The following is a 6,700-nucleotide window of genomic DNA, read 5'->3' as shown; positions in this document are numbered from 1 at the left end:
ATAAGGTCAGCTCAACACACACAGCTGCCCTCAAACAAACGGAAAAACTGAAACAGAGATTGTTTGCAGATCTGACCTCATAATTTGAAACTTTGAGTATCCATCAACTCATGCACTTTCCCCAAAAGACGCTCTCTACAGTCACCCAGCATCTGAACAATTACACAATCGCCTTTATTTGCTTATAGATCCATTTTTATTGATGATGCTAACATTCTCGCTGACGTCTCTCAGTGAATCCTGTGTTTTATGTTTACATTCAGAACCTATGACACGGTTTGTACAGTATTGTAATATATTGGTTTAACTCAGTGACCTGCATCCAGATTAATCACACAGTGTAAAGTGTCTGCGGTCACTGCTTAATGGTTTAGAAAATATCCAAAAACATAATCCTCCTCATACTCAGCTTCATCGGGCATGGCTTCTTTTTTTTTTCTGCCATTTTCTGTTTCTGTCATCAGAACCCTCCAGTATCAAAGGCAGTGCCGCTGCACTGTGAACCTCCCACAGAGCGCTGCGCCATCGTGTTACTCTGACAGGAAGGCAACGTAAACAGACGTCTTCATCATTCGCTGTGCATAAATTCAGATGAGCCTTCACCAGAAGTCTCAGAGGCTAGGCTTTTTATTAGTTTACAGTCCGGATTGGATCAGGTGATAATCATGAATGATTAAATGCGTGTTGTGTAAATTCAGCTTTTTGGATGAAAAACATCACAGCAAAAAGGAGACACCAAAAATAATAATAATAAAAAGAATCTGCCAACATCCAACAAAGTTCTAAAAAACAGATTTTCTCTCCATTGTACAGCTCAATTTCCTCCATCCTCAGCTTTAATTATAGCCCCGATCTGCAGTACCTGGTCTGGGCTGCTGCTTCTCCTCAGCACACAATGAACACATAAAAACACAGGCGAGCTTCCCTTTTTATCTCCTGACACTTCAAAGGCAATCCATGCAAAATTTAGCATGCCTATTTTACCACCAGCACGGCAGCTCATAGAGTGTCCTCTCTGCATCAGAGTGAAGACATCTCACCGGGGAGAGGTGGGCGGTGGGTGGAGGTGAGGTGGGGTGACAGGTGATTCTGCCACACACACACACACACACACACACACACACACAAACACGCGCGCACACACACACACACACACACACACACAAAACCAGCTCAGAAACTTATTTTGCAGCTCTCCAGCCTCCTGAACCTTTGAGGGAGACCAAATATTGCAGAAACATTCACATTTCTGTGAAAATACAACCAACAGAAAAGGTATATTTTAGAATATCATCTTTATAAAACTGTGACTGTGGCTTGTAGAGGTCTTTGTATTTTTTTCTTACATGCAGAGCTACTAAGTCTAAACCTGTGAAAACACATATTTTATATTTATTACAATACAAAAATTCTCTTGAAGTTGCAGAGGTACAAAGCTAACATATACTGGACAGAACTGAGCTTAGTTTCACTAAATCCAACACTTAGTGTCATACTAATTCAATGCATCATTCAGTTCATTCAGTTTTATTTACATAGGACCAAATCGAACAAATTCCCCAGTACCTACAAGGACATCTAGGATAACAGAGTATTTATCGTTATGAAGTGGACTGCTGAATTATAAATGAAATGTAACGATTTCCACATTATTTAAAGAAAAAGTGTCAGAAAAAAAAGGTTTTTCTCATGTGCCAGTATCCTCGATAGCCAGTAAGTGCTCCACAGGGCCTCCGTCTTTCACTCAAATTCAATGTAGCTCAAAAACATTTCAGTGCAGACAAATCTCTAAACTTTCAAGGTTTTGCTAATCTTTCATGCAGAAAAAAAGTTTCCTGCAGAGCTGAAAGAGTTGAGACTCACTTCAGTTAGAATAGTGATCAAATCTTACTGAAGTCAGTCTTAATGTAGACAGGTCAGGAGTCAGACTCTGTCTGCCTGAAGTGTTTTTGTTCAATGGGCTTTTTGTCTCAGTCTTTCTGTATGAGGCAGCAGGAGGTCAGGGGACGGCGTTCCGAGGGCTCCGGAGAGAAGAACACGGAGTCTAATCTCACATCACATCCTACTGAGGGACAGCACAGCTAATGGAGTTTCAGTGAAGTTGCGGAGGAGGGGGTGGTGTGCAGAGGGCAGAGGATCCTTCTGAGGAAAAAGTTATCAGAGAGACTAAGCTGAGACAAACAGATGCTCATTTGTGTTCATTTAAGACCTTTTTTAACTATAATTTTTCGACAAACCATCATCTACTTTCTAAAATTCAGCATCTGCGCATAAATTACATTTAACTAGAATCAAGAAAAAAAGTTCATTAAATTATGAGGTACTTTTGTATAGCATGAACTTTTTAAAAGCATACTTGTCTTAAAAAAGAAATCGTGAGTATTCAGTCAATAACAGCCCAAGTCCAAGAAACAACCATCAAAGGAAGGAAAATTCATAAGTTATTAACATGAACATGAGGAATGAAATTCAATATTAACATGAGTACGTCTGTGTTTACCTGGGGTTGCACAGGGGGCTTTATAATTGCAGTGTGTGGAGTTTGTGTGCAATCATTTCTATAACTTTGCAAAACAGACACGTTGTCATCGGTCAGCTGTGTGGGCAAGAAATGAGCCAAATGCTGCCCACCTGTTTTTACTCTTTGTGGCACTTAATGTCGCGCTCAGTGTTTCCATTTTCTTGATAAATGGTCTGAAAATGAGCAGCCATATCCCCATTTTCAAACCTTCCCACATCTCCATCCTCTCAGCGGTGGCCAGCTTTTCACTCCGGCATGCACTGTGGTCATTTGCACCCATGTAAACACGTCTCGCAAACTACTTCTGACAGGCCATTAACCAGCCTTAAGCATGCCTCAGGTCGTGTTTATGCACACATAGCAATAGCAGTATTTATTCATATATGGCTCTTTTCACAAACAAGACTCACAAAGTCCTTTAAAGACAATACACAGCAAACAAAATAAAAAAACAAATAATTACAAATGAAGAATACACAGCTCACAAATAAAACTTAAAAGCACAAAGATAAAAATGCACAGAAGCAGATCTAATGCAAGCCCAACTCATGTCTTCTGCTGGCTCTTCTACAAATCAGGAATTACTGTGCTCGTGCTCGATTACCCGGGTCCAGGAGACACATCCGCAGCATTCAGAAGAGTCCATTTCCCGCCTCAAATATTTATGAAAACATAATTAATAGAATTTACTATATCAGAGGTTCTTCTAGTTAGTCTGACTGTGGTTACATGAGTTTTCTCCCACCATCAGGAAAAGAAATTAATAAATAAAAAAACCCTCTCACAAGAGACCCTACAGATGTGCAATAAATATGTGAATAATAAAATACTGATTTATTTATTTTAATTTGAATGATGAATTTTTAAAATCATTGGCATAATAAAGTACAGTGTGCATAATAAAGTACAGTGATTTATGTAGTTTTAATTTAACTTTTTAAAATTTGATTAAAAAAATTCACTGGCTGGTATGCAGAGGATTTGGATACGGTTTTTCCCAACTGTTGAGCTGTTTTTGGCCCACCGGAGTCAAATTTATAGTTAGGAAATCCATGTTTATGTGACGTGTCAGTGGATAAAACTTAGGCTACATCCACACGTACGTATTTTTGAAAACACAGATTTTTCTGTGTGTTTGGACATTTTGTCCACACGTAAATGCCATCTTGGATCACTGAAAACTGAGATTTTTTTAAAACTCCTGCCAGGCTGGAGATTTGCCCATAGCTGGGTTTACGCGTCGACAAGGAAAACGGAGATTTAATCACACAACGTATAGATGTGCATTTACATGAAATGAATTTCTACAATGATAGAGACAAAATACTGTTGCTGTTAATGTTATATTATCTGCAGTTTTTACATGCTTACTTAGACACATGCAGTTACTGTCCCTCCATTTAGAAAGACCGCTTCTACGTGCCATCTTTGTTTACTCTTTCCCACCCAGGCTTCTAGACTTCTGATTGGCCAACATTTCTACATTAGGATTATATTGCCCCCTGTTGGTTTGGTATGTTTTGACAGCGTTTGACTTCGTTTTTTGCATTTACACGTGGACGGGATTTTTTTAAAAACTAAAACAGAAAATCTCAGTTTACAAAAATACCCGTGTACATGTGGACATAGCCTTATATTCACCACTAATCTAGATTAATCTAGATTCTCATACTTTTTAAAATCGAACTGACAATTTTGGTGAAACAGTTAACAGTTTTATTTAAACTTTATTTTGCCCAGCGTGAGCAAGCACATCAAAATGAAACAATAGAGTTTACAAAGTAACATTCCTGAGGACAGAGGACAAAAAGGACAAAATAAAAGGTAATAATAATTAGCAGATGGAATGTATTATCAGCTGAAACTTGTGCCTCAAATGCTGCATCTGTAAAAGTAACAGAGCCGTAAGAAACAGCTGATGGCCACAGCTTTGATCTCCTTAGTACAGAAAACCCAGGGTTAACCCCAAAGTCACCTGGATAAGACTATATTAGAAGTCTACATGATGGTGTAATAGTTCAGAGAGGAGGGCCCAAACACAAAACCCTGGTATGTAGTGCAATCTTTCATCTTTAAGCTGAGCTCATACACAGAAAAGTCATAAAGAGTTACAAGTTATCACACAAAAACGTAAAACTAAGAGCACAATGAAGCAGTGCATCAGTGACTGACAAAGACAAACTGGGATGTATTTATATACAGTTAGAAGATTGATTGGTTAATTTGATGCAGTTGACACCGATGAGTGCAGGGAAAGGAGAGAAACAGGAAGTGAAGCTGACAGGAGCACAAAAAGAGCAGAAATTACAAAATAAAACAGGAAAGGACTTGAAACAGAAGGCATGACACGTGTGCTTCTACCCCCCCCAAAAAAATAAATAAATAAATGTTACCCCAGTGGAAGTAATGGACTCAGACTTCAGTGAGCGGTTTAAAAATAAAGTTCCCCGATGTGTAAATTCACTAAATGCATCACCTGGATACTCAGATGCTCCATTGTCTGACAGTTTATTGATGTGCTTGGGAGATAATTTTCCACCAAAAATAATAATAAACAAGATGCAAACCCCAAACTGTCTGAATGTTCCAAACAGGAGCCTGTCAACAGGTAAATCTCTCCTCTGCAGCTTTACATATTCATAAGCACAGGCGAGCGTGTGCTGAAAGTGACGAGTAGAGATAATAAATTCAATAAAAATATGGAGCCGCGCTGTACGTAACACTCCGTTTTCTCCTCATTCAGGCTGTGGAGAGTCTCTGCGAGCTGAATTTCATCCTCCTGTTTGTTTACTTTATTACCTTGTTGCAAGTTTTTGAACAGCACTCCAAGCGATGGCTTGTCAATTATGCATATTGCATATTAATACTTAATTTTATTTGATTTGCCTTTCCTTTGCTGTTAATCCATGCACAAACAAGCGGCGGATCCGTCAGAGCGGAAGAAGAGCTCTGGTTCCAGCGTCTATAGGAAACTGAAATCGCCCCAAAACCACTAAATCTGAGTAATTAACTCCTTCCTTCACGCTTGGCAGAGAGGGGTTTTTATTTTAATGATTTGATTCACTGATCCTTTAAATTTAGCCCCGCAGGAAGAGATGCAAATAAAACTCTGTCTTCATTTATTGTCTTTGCACCCTTTTATGCTGCATATTGAATCAGGCAATAAAAGCCTCATTGAATTTATGAAACACAAGAGCCAAACAATGCCCCGGGCTGACTCGGTCACTTGGCTGATGCTTTCAACAACAACTGTCTCCAAACGACTTCCTGTCACCTGACACGCCTCAAACCGGTGTGTGTTTGGCACCGCGTCCTGACATCAAGATGGAGCTTCAAAGGACAAAAGTGTAGTTTAAACCCGATTACTCAGGCATGAAATGACAGGGAGAACATACAACTGTGTGTGTATCGGTTTCTGAAGGTGGAGATAACACCTAGAAACACCCACGCTGATGCGCCTGATCGATATCCAGTCGAACTGTATCGCTGACGCCGCGGATAAGACATCAAACGAGGTTCCTGCCTCCACCTCGCCTCGCTTTATCGAAGGCAGCGCTCATCCTCCGCCGCTGATGGTTGTCATTCATTAGATACGGCTGAGTATGAATATGAATGTAGAGTATTTGACTGCCTCAACATTAACACGCTGAAGTCGACTGCACACGTTAATGTGAAGTGAGAGGGGATTCGGGCAGATCCTTTAGCTGAGCTGCTCTGAGAGATTAAAAGCTAGCAGGAAGTCAGTGATGTCAAATTAAAACCGTCACCGCTGATGGGACTTTTTATTTTTAAAGAAAATGAAGCCATTTCTGAGAGTTCTGCACTTTAGTGGAGTTTAAAGCTTCTGCTACTTCACTTGAGTGCTCCCCTTAACTTAACTACACTGTTGTACTCGCTTACACTTATGTGACACACACTCACCAGTAAAAATCTCTTCTAGAAGCCCAAAATCAGCATTGTTTAATCCAGCAATGCTGAGATTTCATCTGGAATTTCATACTGTACAGTGCTGTGAAAAAGGATTTCAGTTTCTGACATATTTGTCACATTTAAATGTTTAAATTTAATGGAGTACATACAAAATCTGTATTTTTTGACTATCATTAAGATGCATTTGTGCTCTGTTTGGGAGCCACAGGAGAGTTCTCCTTGCTTTCTTTCACATACTTTGTTTTTTCT

This window comes from Mchenga conophoros, linkage group LG2, assembly GCF_057382185.1.
Source record: "Mchenga conophoros isolate Kocher_MC1m ecotype Shallow Benthic linkage group LG2, M_conophoros_male_GT1.1, whole genome shotgun sequence".
NCBI classification, from domain to species: domain Eukaryota; kingdom Metazoa; phylum Chordata; class Actinopteri; order Cichliformes; family Cichlidae; genus Mchenga; species Mchenga conophoros.
This window is presented reverse-complemented; position numbering follows the sequence as displayed.